The sequence below is a fragment of the Canis lupus genome, chromosome X (assembly GCF_048164855.1).
Source record: "Canis lupus baileyi chromosome X, mCanLup2.hap1, whole genome shotgun sequence".
Lineage (NCBI taxonomy): Eukaryota > Metazoa > Chordata > Mammalia > Carnivora > Canidae > Canis > Canis lupus.
In genome coordinates, this window is record NC_132876.1 from 1,540,716 (window position 1) to 1,555,630 (window position 14,915).

Here is a 14,915-nt window from a genome sequence, read left to right on the forward strand (position 1 = left end):
CAATAAAAAATAAATTTATTATTTTAAAAAAGGCATAAGGGTTTAACTCCCATGAATGGGATTAGTCCCCTTATACAAGAGACCATAAAGAGCTCCCTCAGCCCCTCCTCTATGTGAGGACACAGCAAGAAGATAGCTGTCTGTGAACAAGGAAGCAGGCCATCACCAGATACCAACCCTACCAAAACCTTGATCTTGGATTTCCAGCCTTCAGAACTGTGAGAAATAAATGTCTATTATTATAAATCACCTGGACTGTGGCATTTGGTAATAGCAGCCTGAATGGACTAAGACAGAAATTAGTACTGACAAGTGCCGCTGTAACAAATTATCTCAAAAATATGGAAGCAGCTTTGGAACTGGGTAATCAGTAGGGGATGGAAGAGTTTTGAAGTGCGTACTAGAAAAAGCCTATATTGCCACAAACAGACCATCAAGGACAATTTTGGTGAGAGCTCAGAAAGAAAAGAGGAGAGCCATGGAGAAAGCCACAGTCTTCATAATCATGAGCAGGATATGGGTAGAATGTGGATAATAAAGGTCATTCTGATGCGGTCTCAGACGGAAATGGAATATATTATTGGGCTTGGAGGAAAGGCCATCCTTGTTATAAAGTGGCAAAGAGCCTGGCTGAATCATGTTTGTGTCCTAGTGTTTTGTAAAAGACAGAATTTACCAGCAATGAAATTGGATATTTAGCTGAAGAAATTTCTAAGCAAAGTGTTGAAAGGGCAGCTTGGTCCCTCCTGATTGCTTAGTAAAACTTGAGAAGAAAGAAGTGGTTTAAAGACAATTTTTAATCAATAAGGAAGCATAACTTAAAGATTGGGAAAATCCGGGCACCTGGGTGGCTCAGTGGTTGAGTATCTGCCTTCAGCTCGGGTCATGATCCCAGGGTCCTGGGATCGAGTCCCTGCAGGGAGTCTGCTTCTCCCTCTGCTTATGTCTCTGCCTCTCTGCATGTGTCTCCCAAGAAGAAAAAATAAAATCTTTAAAAAAAAATTTGGACAATCCTCAGCCTAACCATATTGCAAAAAATGACAACACTAAGAATGTGGCCAAGTGACCATTTGATTCAGAAATGAGTATGGATTAGCGATCTCAATATAAGCGAAGCACTATTCTTTAAGACAATGGAAGAATGACCTCAAGGGTGCTTCTGAAATCTTCAGGACTAACCCTCCCATTACAAGCCCAGAGTACATGGGCTTTGGGGGGCTTGACTGCTTCCACCTAGGTTTTATTTTTTAAAGATTTTATTTATTTATTCCAGAGAGACACAGAGTGAGAGAGGCAGAGACACAGGCAGAGGGAGAAGCAGGCTCCATGCAGGGAGCCCGATGTGGGATTTGAACCTGGGACTCCAGGATCACGCCCTCGGCCAAAGGCATACGCTCAACCGCTGAGCCACTCAGGTGTCCCTCCACCTAGGTTTTAAAAGACAAGGTTACCCAGCACAACCTCAGGCATGCAATCCGAGCCCAGGAGAGCTTCAGGGCCCCAGCAGAGAGCAGTTTCAGGGCCATCCCACCAAGCTATGCGGTGACACTGCCATCCCCGTGGACCTGGAAGACAGAGCATCAAGCTAAAGATTATTCTTGAGCCTTAAGGTCTACTGGAATTTGCCCCATTAAGCTTTGGACTTACTTGGGATCTGTCAGTCTTTTCTTCATTCCTATTTCTCCCATTTAGAATGAAAAGGTCTATTTTATGCCTATCCCACCATTGTATTTTGGAAGCACACAACATGTATAGTTTCACAGGTTCACAGATGGAGAGGAATTTGCCTCAGCTCATACTTTGAGTCTTACCCACATCTGATTTAGATGACATCTACATAAGACTTGGCCTTCGACTTTAGAGTTCTTGCTGTAACTGGTTAACATTTTTGGGGCAACTACAATAGAATGAATGCACTCTGTGTGCAAAGAGGGACATGAATTTCGAAGAGCCAGAGTAGAATGCTATGATCTGAATGTTTGGGTCCCCCCAGAATCCATATATTGAACCTTAACTCGCAGTGTGATAGTATTAAGAGGTGAGGTCTCTGAGAGATGATTAAGTCATAAGGGTGGAGCCCTCATGAAAGGGATTACTGCCCTTATGGAAAAGACAGCAGGAAACACCCTCATCCCAGCTGCCATGTGAGAACACAATGAGAAGTTGGTCATCTATGAACCAGGAAGCAGGCCCTCGCCAGACACGGAATCTGCCAGCACTTGATCTTGGACTTCGAGCCTCAAGAGCTGTGAGAAATACACGTCTGTTGATTATCAGCCACCCAGTCGGTGGTATTTTTGTTTTAGCTGCGTGAACAAACTAAGACAGGAAGAAACATTTAGATATGAGGTGGGGAACTGCAGCTGGTTTTTGCTTAAAGGATATGCTGGCTCTAGTTGAAGGATAGATGCTGAGAATCTGAACTTGACACATACAGAAACCTACTGCTAAGGTTCAGAAAAAACATGAGACTCTCGGGTCCTCAAACCAATGGCTGCTCTCCCCCAAGACATGTGCATAGTTCTAAAGCTGCACAGGGTTAGAGGCTACAGACCTAAGCTGAGCAGTGGTAGGCATTTTCTGTAGTCTCACTGTGCTTGGGAAACAAAGGCCTGCTAAATGAGAGGCCCTGGAAACACAACAAACAAAAGTGAAAGCCCTAGAAGCAGTGATGATTTTACACTGTTCATCGGCAACCACTTTTTCCCCAGGAAAAATTTCAGATCTCAATGCAGATAGAGGCTGATGGTTGCTGTTAGTGGGTAGAAAAGTCAGCAGAACTTTAAGTGGTCAAGTGGTACTGAAGTGACAACATTGGAGAGTTGGGGGATATATTAGTTTGCTAAGGTGCCGTGACAAAGTACAACAAACTTACTGTCTTATAACAATAGAAATTGATTCGCTCACATTTCACAAGGTCAGAAGACCAAAATCAAGATGTTGGCAGGCCATTCTGTCTGTGAAAGCTCTAGGAAATGATCTGTTTCATGCCTTTCTCCTTGTTTCCGATGGTTGCCAACAATCCTTGACATTCCTTGGCTTATAGATGCATCGCTTCAATCTTTGCCTCCATCTTCACGTGGCATTCCTCTTTCTGTGTCAGTGTCTATGTCTCTTCTTTTTTTTTAAGATCTATTTATTTGATAGAAATTGCATGTAGGGGGAGGGGCATAGGGAAAGAATCCCACGCAGAGTCTCCACTGAGTGCCGAGCCTGACATGGGGCTGAATCTTGTGAGCCCAAGATCACAACCTGAGCCAAAATCAAGAGTCAGACCCTCAACCAACTGTGCCACTCACGTGCTCCTCTTCTTCTCTAATAAGGGTATCAGTCATATTGGATTTAGGGCCCACTGTACACCAGCATGAGCTTGCCTTTACTTGATTACGTCTGCAAAGACCCTATTTCCAAATAAGGTCATACTCAGAGGTAATAGGGGTTAGAATTTGAGCATATTTTTTTGGGGGGTGTCGCAATTTAGTTCATAACAAGGGGCCTCAAATACTCAGTTGGTCCTCACCTCAAGACATATTTTTATTTACTACATATCAATAGAATGGAGGAGAGAAATCACATGACGATCTCAATAAACACAGGAAAAGCATTTGACAAAATCCAACACCCTTCATGATAAAAATATTCACTAACCTAAAAATAGGGGTGCCTGGTGGACTAAGTCGGTGGAGCATGTGACTCCTGATCTCCAGATCATGAGTTCATGACCCATGTTAGACGTAGAGATTACTTTAAAACAGAATGTTTTAAAAAATAGAAAGGAAGTTCATCAACATTATAAAGTGCACGTATGAAAAACTCACAGCTAACATCATACTTAATATTGAATGACTGAAATCTTTTTCCTTAAGACCAGAAACAAAGGATATCAGTACTTGTTTTCTATTAAACATTGTACTGGAGGATCCAAGCCGTATAGTCAAGCTAGGAAAAAAAATAAAAGTCAGCCATAATGGAAAAGAAGATGTCAAATTATCTCTATTTGCAGATGACCTCATTCAGCATGTGGAAAATTCTAAGGAAAACACTAAAAAACTATTAAAGCTAATAAATGAGTTAATAAATTTATTTATTAAAATAAATTTTTAAATTTATTTAATTATTAAATAAGTAAATTGCAATGAACAATCTGAAAATTATATGGGAAATCTATTCCATTCACATACCATCAAAAACCTTAAAATATTTATGAGCAATTGAGGCACCTGGGTGGCTCACTTTGTTAAGCATCCAACTCTTGATTTCAGCTAAGTTTATGATCTCAGGGTTGTGAGATCAAGCCCCATATCGGGCTCCGTGCTGGGCATGGTGTCTGCTCAAGAGTCTCTCTCTCCCTCTCCCTCTGCCCCTCCCCTCTGCTCTCTCTCGCTCTCCAAAAAAATGCATGAGCAAATTTTTCAAATTAAATGAAAAACTTACTCTGAAAACTACAAAATACTGTTGAAAGGAAGTAAATAAGATCTAAATAAATTGACATCCTATGTTCGTGAAGTGAAGGACTTAATACTGTTAAGATGGCAATACGCCCCAAATTAATATAGGCTTCAGTGCAATTTTTATCAAAATGCCAGCTGAATTCTTTGCAGAAATGTACAACTGATTCAAAAATCCATATGGTGACTCCTGGGTGGCTCAGTGATTGAGCGTCTGCCTTCAGCTCAGGTCATGATCCTGGGGTTCTGGGATCGAGTCCCACATTGGGCTCCATGCATGGAGCCTGTTTCTCCCTCTGCCTGTGTCTCTTCCTCTCTCTCTTTCTCTCTCTCTCTCTCTCTCTCTCTGTTTCTCATCATTAAATAAGTAAAATCTTTTTTAAAATTCATATGGTAAAAAGGAGAACTACAGACCAATAGCCCTGATGAACATGGATGCAAAAATTCTCAACAAGATACTAGCCAATAGGATCCAACAGCACATTAAGAAAATTATTCACCATGACCAAGTAGGATTTATCCCTGGGACACAAGGCTGGTTCAACACTCGTAAAACAATCAATGTGATTCATCATATCAGCAAGAGAAAAAACAAGAACCATAGGATCCTCTCATTAGATGCAGAGAAAGCATTTGACAAAATACAGCATCCATTTCTGATCAAAACTCTTCAGAGTGCAGGGATAGAGGGAACTTTCCTCGACATCTTAAAAGCCATCTACGAAAAGCCCACGGCAAATATCATTCTCAATGGGGAAGCACTGGGAGCCTTTCCCCTAAGATCAGGAACAAGACAAGACAGGGATGTCCACTCTCACCACTGCTATTCAACATAGTACTGGAAGTCCTAGCCTCAGCAATCAGACAACAAAAAAACATTAAAGGCATTCAAATTGGCAAAGAAGAAGTCAAACTCTCCCTCTTCGCCGATGACATGATACTCTACATAGAAAACCCAAAAGCCTCCACCCCAAGATTGATAGAACTCATACAGCAATTTGGTAGCGTGGCAGGATACAAAATCAATGCCCAGAAATCAATGGCATCTCTATACACTAACAATGAGGCTGAAGAAAGAGAAATTAAGGAGTCAATCCCATTTACAATTGCACCCAAAAGCATAAGATACCTAGGAATAAACCTAACCAAAGAGGTAAAGGATCTATACCCTAAAAACTATAGAACACTTCTGAAAGAAATTGAGGAAGACACAAAGAGATGGAAAAATATTCCATGCTCATGAATTGGCAGAATTAATATTGTGAAAATGTCAATGTTACCCAGGGCAATGTACACGTTTACTGCAATCCCTATCAAAATACCATGGACTTTCTTCAGCGAGTTAGAACAAATTGTTTTAAGATTTGTGTGGAATCAGAAAAGACCCCGAATAGCCAGGGGAATTTTAAAAAAGAAAACCATAGCTGGGGGCATCCCAATGCCAGATTTCAGGTTGTACTACAAAGCTGTGGTCATCAAGACAGTGTGGTACTGGAACAAAAACAGACACATAGATCAATGGAACAGAATAGAGAACCCAGAAGTGGACCCTGAACTTTATGGCCAACTAATATTTGATAAAGTAGGAAAGACTATCCATTGGAAGAAAGACAGTCTCTTCAATAAATGGTGCTGGGAAAATTGGACATCCACATGCAGAAGAATGAAACTAGACCACTCTCTTTCACCAGACACAAAGATAAACTCAAAATGGATGAAAGATCTAAATGTGAGACAAGATTCCATCAAAATCCTAGAGGAGAACACAGGCAACACCCTTTTTGAACTCGGCCACAGTAACCTCTTGCAAGATACATCCACGAAGGCAAAAGAAACAAAAGCAAAAATGAACTATTGGGACTTCATCCAGATAAGAAGCTTTTGCACAGCAAAGGATACAGTCAACAAAACTCAAAGACAATCTGCAGAATGGGAGAAGATATTTGCAAATGACCTATCAGATAAAGGGCTAGTTTCCAAGATCTATAAAGAACTTCTTAAACTCAACACCAAAGAAACAAACGATCCAATCATGAAATGGGCAAAAGACATGAAGAGAAATCTCACAGAGGAAGACATAGACATGGCCAACATGCACATGAGAAAATGCTCTGCATCACTTGCCATCGGGGAAATACAAATCAAAACCACAATGAGATCCCACCTCACACCAGGGAGAAGGGGAAAATTAACAAGGAAGGAAACCACAAATGTTTGAGAGGATGTGGAGAAAGGGGAAGCCTCCTGCACTGTTGGTGGGAAAGTGAACTGGTGCAGCCACTCAGGAAAACTCTGTGGAGGTTCCTCAAAGAGTTAAAGATAGAGCTGCCCTACGACCCAGCAATTGCACTGCTGGGGATTTACCCCAAAGATACAGATGCAGTGAAACGCCGGGACACCTGCACCCCGATGTTTCTAGCAGCAATGGCCACAATAGCCACACTGTGGAAGGAGCCTCGGTGTCCATCGGCAGATGAATGGATGAAGAAGATGTGGTCTATGTATACAATGGAATATTCCTCAGCCATTAGAAACGACAAATACCCACCATTTGCTTCAACGTGGATGGAACTGGAGGTTATTATGCTGAGTGAAGTAAGTCAATCGGAGAAGGACAAATAGTGTATGTTCTCATTCATTTGGGGAATATAAATAATAGTGAAAGGGAATATAGGGGAAGGGAGAAGAAATGTGTGGGAAATATCAGAAAGGGAGACAGAACATAAAGACTCCTAACTCTGGGAAATAAACTGGGGGTGGTGGAAGGGGAGGAGGGCGGAGGGTGGGGGTGAGTGGGTGACGGGCACTGAGGGGGACACTTGACGGGATGAGCACTGGGTGTTATTTTGTATTTTGGTAAATTGAACATCAATAAAAATTATTTTATTAAAAAAATAAAAATCTAAAAAGAATCATTTGGCAAAATTCAACATCCTTTCATGATAAAAAATATCTCAACATATTATCTTATACAAGGAATGTACTTCAACATAATAAGGGTGATCCATGACAAACCCACAGCTAGTATCATGCTCAGTGGTGAAAGGTTGAAAACTTTTCCTCTTAAGATCAGAAACAAAACAAAACAAAAAGACAAAGATGCCCACTCTTAACAATTTTTTAAGACTTTACTTATTTATTTGAGAGAGAGAGTGAGCATGAACAAGCAGGGGGAAAGGCAGAGGGAGAGGAAAAGGGAGAAGCAGACTCCCCACTGAGTGTGAAGCCCTATGTGGGGCTCAATCCCAGGATCCTGAGATCATGACCTGGGCCAAAGTCAGAGGCTTAGCCGAGCCAGCAAGGCACTCTCCAACTCTTCCATTTCTATGCAACATATTACTGAAAGTCCAGAGCAAGTAAACAAGAAAAAGAAATAATAGGCATCCAAATCATATAAAAAGCAGTAAAATTATCCCTAAAGACCACCCTAATTATCCCAAAAACTGTTAGAACTAATAAATGCATTCAGTGATGTTGCAGGATACCAAATCAACACTACAAAATCTGTTGTGTTTCTATACGCAAACAGCATATTATCCAAAACATAAATTAAATAAATAATCCCACTTACAATCACATCAGCATGATAAAATACTTAGGATTAAATTTAACTAAGAAGGTGAAAGATCGGGATCCCTGGGTGGCGCAGCGGTTTGGCGCCTGCCTTTGGCCCGGAGCGCGATCCTGGAGACCCGGGATCGAATCCCACGTCTGGCTCCCGGTGCATGGAGCCTGCTTCTCCCTCTGTCTGTGTCTCTGCCTCTCTCTCTCTCTCTCTCTCTCTCTCTCTCTCTCTCTCTCTCTCTCTGTGACTATCATAAATAAATAAAAAAAGAAGGTGAAAGATCTGTACAGTGAAAACTATCAAACATTAATGAAAGAAATTGAACACAACACAAATAAATGGAAAGATAACCCACGTTCATGGATTGGAAGAATTAATACTGCTAAAATGTCCAGACTACCCAAAGCAATCTACAGATTTAAAGCAATCTCTATCAAAACTCCAATGGTATTTTTCACAGAATTAGAAAAAAACACTCCTAAAATTTACATGGAACTACAAAAAAGACCCCAGATGGCTAAAGCGATCTCGATCAAGAAGAACAATACTAGAGGTATCACACTTGGCTGATTTCGAATAACATTACAAAGCTATAGCAACCGGGAGTCCCCGAGCGAGTGGAGAGTCTCAGAGGCAGAAGCAGAAGCAACAAAATTCCCGGAGCTTCTCTAAGGCTGTCGTCTGGGTTGCCTGTTTGGCCACCCCTTCCCCGCCTGGCAAAGGCAATGGCTTCCAAATTCCTGCGCACGCAGTCATCCTTGGGCCACCCAGCTCTGGCCAGGGCCCTATGTGCCACAGGAGCGCTCAGAGCTTTGGCCTCTAGCATCTCTCCAGCAGCCACTTCTTGCAGGAGAACACCAAAGCCAACACCAAAGTTGGTGATATGGCAAAGCAGTACATAAAGGAAGGTTTTGTTGTTCCAGATCATGTGAGCACACATCTAATGATGTCGGAGCTGGAGCATAGGTGCGGCCAGCACTGGCTACTGGATGGTTTTCCTAGGACATTAGTTCAGGCTGAAGCCCTGGACAAAATCTGTGAGCTGGATCTAGTGATCACTTTAAGCATTCCATTTGAAACACTCAAAGATTGTGTCAGCAGATGTTGAATTCACCCTCCTAGTGGAAGGGCATAGCCCCTGGATTTCAGTCCACCTTATGTACATGGGATTGATGACATCATGGGTGAGCCATTAGTCCAGCAGGAGGATGATTAGCCTGAAGCAGTGGCTGCCAGGCTAAGGCAGTACAAGGATGTGGCAAAGCCAGTCATTGAATCACATAAGAGCCGAGGAGTGCTTCACCAACTTTCTGGAACAGAGACTAACAAAATCTCACCCTATGTTCATGTGTTTTTCTTGAGCAAGACCACACCTATTCAGTCCAAAGAAGCACAGTGAGCCCGCCCAGTGGAAGAAGCGGGAAAATGTTGTTCATTCTGTTGTATGTGTAGTATTGGTGCTGTGCCCAAGTTAGAAGCTACTGGAGGCTGCTGCAGTGTCTTTTCTAGTTTAAATGGGGAACTGAAACAAAAACAAATGAGGAGGATGAGTTCCTGAAGGGGCTGTTCTCTGCCTTTTACAAGAAGGCAGTCACCTACATGCGTCTAAGATGACTCTGCACGTCTCACACCCTTCACAAGAAAGCAAGTACAGGCTGGATTTCAAATGGAATCTAATTATAGTAGCCTTTTCACACATGACGGTGTCGGCTTCTGGTTCCCCGTCCCCGAAGGCTGTTGAACCACAGCACCAGGAGGCTTGTCCCAAGTTCTGTGGTAGGTGCCCTTCCTGGTGACCATGCGATCGAAGCCAGTTGTTCTTTGTGGTTCCTTCTCTGGCCTTGAGTGACAGTCCGCAACTTATTTTTTCTGTTACGAGTGATACCTTTTCTGCATCCATGCACCATAGAATCTCTCCTTTGCAGACATCCTGGGATGAAAGGATTTGGCTTCTACTATTTTTATCAGAGTGTATTTTTTTATATTTGTTCTCTCCCTTCCTAGGCTATGAAGTAATACAGATAGTTACTGCTGTTATCCCTCTCAAGTCCCTTTGTAATAAGAGCTGAGAGTGAGAGGAGGGTGTCAAATCACTTCCTTTACCAGGAACTGAATCCTGCAAAGGGTCTACTTACGTAGTTGGGATGCCTCTCATGAGTTGACACTGCCTTTTACTTTTTTTGTGAAAAAAAAAACCCTCAAAGTCTTTGGGAGTCTTCAAAAAAAATGGGACTTACCTACATAAATGTTAAAGGATCATGTCTTGTGTATAGAAGCAATAAGAACATATGAAATTCCTGCACTAAAAGAATAGCTTATTATTCAAGACAAAAAAATGTCTTTTGAAATGCTGCTAAATACTGATGCTGGCAGTGTTTTTCTCCTGTGAGTGACCCAATGATATTATATAAATAGTTGATAAAAGGAAGGGAGCCAGTGGGTTGAGGAAAATGTTGCACTAGCTGTGCCCACACTATGACATATTGATGATTATGGGAAAACAAATTCTTAAAACTTTTTTTCTGGGCAGCCCAGGTGGCTCAGTGGTTTGGCGCCTGCCTTCGGCCCAGGGCGTGATCCTGGAGCACCGGGAACGAGTCCCACAATCAGGCTCCCTGCGTGGAGCCTGCTTCTCCCTCTGCCTGTGTCTCTGCCTCTCTGTGTGTGTGTGCCTCAGGAATAAATAAATAAAAATCTTTAAAAAAAACTTTTTTTCTATTCCGAAGATGCTTTCTATGAGGTGGCCATTAAGTCTAGAAATACAATAATACAATAGATAGATAGATAGATAATACAATCTTGTCATTCTTTGTAATGTAATATCAATAAACCATTTATTAAAGAAAAAGCTATAGCAATAAAATAGTACGTAGTTTTAACATAAAAATCAACACATAGATCAATGGAACAGAATAGAGAGTCCAGAAATAAACTCCCATCTCTATGGTCGATCTTTGACAAGGGTGCCAAGAACACACACTAGAGAACGAATGGTCTCTTCAATCAATGATGTCGGGAACTGGAGATCTACAGTCAAAAGAATGCATTTGACCCCTGTTCGATCCACCATACTCAAAAATCAACTCAAAATGGATTAAAGACTTAATCATAAAACCTGAAACCATAAAACTATGAGAAGGAAATGTAGGGGGAATGCTCCCTCACATTGCTCATGGCAACAGTTTTTTTAATGTGGCACAGGGAACAAAAGCAGAAATAGACAAGCGGGATTAGATCAATCTAAAACAAACACTGAAAAAAAAATAAAATAAAATAAAACAAACACTGCACAGCAAAGGAAACAATTTTCCAATATCCCCAATTTTCCCTTTCCAGGGATCCCCAATAAGTGTTTTTTTATAAGGCAATACAAGGAAGAGGAGAAAAAGACAACAATGAAGAATTATTACACAATAGTAGATGATTAAAACAGGAGCAAAACTAAAAAAAAAAAGGAGTAACATAAAAGTCAGGATGGAGGATCCCTGGGTGGCTCAGCGGTTTAGTGCCTGACATTGGCTCAGGGCGTGATCCTGGAGTTCTGGGATCGAGTGCTGTGTCGGGCTCCCTTCGTGGAGCCTGCTTCTCCCTCTGCCTATGTCTCTGCTTCTCTCTCTCTCTCTCTCTCTCTCTCTCTCTCTCTCTTTCTCATAAATAAATAAATAAATAAATAAATAAATAAATAAATAAAATCTTTTTTAAAAAGTCAGGATGGTGGTTACCTCTAGGAAGGAAGTGGAGTCATGATTGGGACAAGGTACAAGGAGCTTTCTGGAGTTCCGGCAATGTTTTTTTTCTTGCCTTGGGTGAGGGTTACACTGGTGTTATAATAATGTATTAAGTTGTACGTTCATGTTTGTGCACCTGGCTGTGTGTTATATTTTCACAATAAAAGGCTTAGGAAAGAATCAGCCGAGCTGGTGTGTGTATCTCTAGTTCACTATTTTCACTGCTGCACAACACTCCAGAAACTGATAGCACAGGAGTATAAACAGGAAACACAACCTGATCACACAATTAGACCTGAAGCAGCTGAAAGTCAGACGTAACCCAACTGGTCACTGCCCTTCCTCCTCTGTGCAGCCTCCAGTCTCCAACAGAGGCGGACTGAGGTTTTTACTTTCGACACGAGCTCATGGAAGGGAGGGGAAAGCCAGGAGTCGAGGCACATATTCCTTCCATCAGGAAGCCAGATGGAGGGAGGGTCTGCCCCGTATTCTCCACACCCAATATCCCCAGATCAAGTCATTAAAAGTCCCAACTATCTGGGAGATTCCGGATTACTGCCTCTGTCCTGGAAGTCCCCGCCATGGAAGCCGGGATCTTGATGCCAGAGCAACACCTGCCTCCCGATGGCGCCAAACCCCAACCAGGATCAGAACAATTTTGGGTGGCCCAATAGGCTTCCCCATTCATGTCCTTAATCCCATAATGACACAATTTCATATTTTATGTGATTGAATTTCTTGCAAGCTCTCTCTGACATTGTGGCCGGGTTTTATATCGCTCCGATTTATCCGTTCTGCTGTTGATGGGCATTTGGATAGTTTCCAGCCCTTGGCTATGATAAACGAAGCTGCTATTTAATTATCTAATTAGATCATCCTTAGTTTCTTTCAGGAATGTTCTGTTATTTTCAGCTGAGAAGCTTGTACCTCCTTGGCTAAATTCATTCCTAAGTATTTTTGCTCTTTTTGGTGCTATTTTAAATAGAATTGTTTTCTTAGTTTCATGTCAAATTGTTCTTTGAGCTCCCTCTAGCTGTTCCCAAGAAGGCAAAATCCCACTATCATGGGATTTTATGGGTATGGACGCTGAGGCTGCAAAAGGTCCAGTAAGGATACGTCACATCTCCTGACACATCGGACGCCAGACAGCACCTCTGTCAGCAGACAGGACATCCCCCCTCCTATACCACGTCACCCTTCAGACAACATATCCCACAGCAGAAACGAAATTCCCAGTCACACAGCACATCCCTCAGCAGACAGCGCATCTCCCATCAGACAAGTCATCGACCGTCAGACAGCCCATTCCCCATCAGTCAGCACATCCCACATCAGACGGCACATCCCCTGTCATACGGGACATCCCCCGTCACACAGTGCATCATCCCCCATCAGCACATCCCCCGTCAGACAGGTCATCCCATCAGACTGTGCATCCCCCATCGACAGTGCACCCCCTGTCAGGTCATCCCCCGTCAGACAGCATATCCCCCATCACACAGAACATCCCCCGACAGGTCATCCCCTGTCAGAAACCCATTGCCCGTCAGGCAAAACATCCCCCGTCAGACAGGTCATCCACCATCAGCGCATCCCCCGTAAGAGAGCTCATCCCCTGTCAGAGAGCATATCCCCCATCAGACAGTGCATCCACCGTCAGTCAGCACAGACCCCATCAGACAGGTCATCCCCGATCAGACAGCGTATCCCCATCAGACACGACATCCCCCGTCAGACAGGATATCCCCCCTCACAGCCCATCACCGTCAGACAGGTCAACCGCCATCAGACAGCGTATCCCCCGTCAGACAGGTCATCCCCAGTCAGACAGCCCATACCCCATCAGACAGAACATCCCCTCTCAGACAAATCATCCCCCGACACACAGCACATCCGCCGTCAGACAGGTCATCCTGCGACAGACAGGTCATCCTCCGCGCACAGCTCATCCCCTGTCAGACAGCACATCCCGCGTAAGTCAGCACATCCTCCATCATAGAGGTCATCCCCCATCAGAAAGGTCATGCCCGGTCGGACAGCGTATCCCCCGTCAGTAAGCACATCCCCTGTCAGTCCATCCCCCATCACACAGGTGATCCCCCGTAAGACAGGTCATCCCCTGTCGGACAGCACATCCCCCAACAGACAGGTCATCACCCGTCACACAAAACATCCCCCATCAGACAGGTCATCCACCGCCAGTGCATATCCGGTAAGACAGCTCATCCTCTCAGACAGCACATCCCTCGTCAGACAGGCCATCCTCCGACAGACAGGTCATCCCCTATAAGACAGGATATCTCCCGTCACAGTGCATCCCCTGACAGACAACCAATCCCCTGTCAGACAGCGCATCCCCCGTGGGTATGTGCACCCCCGACAGAGAGGTCATCCCCCGGCAGACAGCACATCCCCCATCGGAGAGGTCATCCCCCAACAGACAGCGCATTCCCCGTCAGGGAGGTCGTCCCCCGTCAGACAGTGCATCTCCCGTCAGAAAGGTCATCCCCTGTCAGACAGGACATCTCCCATCACAGTGCATCCCCCGTCAGAGAGGTCAACCCCCGTCAGACAGCTCATCCCGTCAGACACCACATTCCCATTAGACAGCACATCCGCCTTCAGACAGACATCTTCGGACTGACGCTTCCCCCATCAGACAGATCATCCCTGACACACAGCGAATCCCCCATCAGACAACATATTCCCCTTCAGACAGGTCATTCCCATCAGACAGCGCATCTCCCATCCGACAGCGCATCCCCTGTCACACAGCGCATGCCCCGTCAGAGAGTTCATCCCCTGTCAGTCAGAACAGCCCCCACAGACAGCGCATCCCCGTCAGTCAGCACATCCCACATCAGACAGCACATCCCAGTCAGACATCCCCCGTCAGACAGCGATCCCCCGTCAGACAGGGTATCACCCATCAGGCAGCACATCCCACGTCAGACAGGTCATCCCCCGTCAGGCAGGACATCTCTGTCAGGCCTCACAACCCCCATCAAAAAAGCACATCCCCATCAGAAAGCACATCTTCCGTCAGTCAGCAAATCCCCCGACACACAGTGCATCCCCCCGTCAGACAAGTCATCCCTCATCAGACAGCGCATCCCCCATCACACAGCACATCCCCCGTCAGACAGGTGTTGCCCCGTCAGACAGCACATCCCC

The 14,915-nt window shown here is 44.1% G+C and overlaps 1 pseudogene; it reads left to right on the forward strand.

Annotated features, from left to right (window-relative positions):
- Positions 1 to 8,738: 8,738 nt before the first annotated feature.
- On the forward strand, positions 8,739 to 9,412 carry LOC140627872 (adenylate kinase 4, mitochondrial pseudogene; annotated as a pseudogene).
- Positions 9,413 to 14,915: the final 5,503 nt, after the last annotated feature.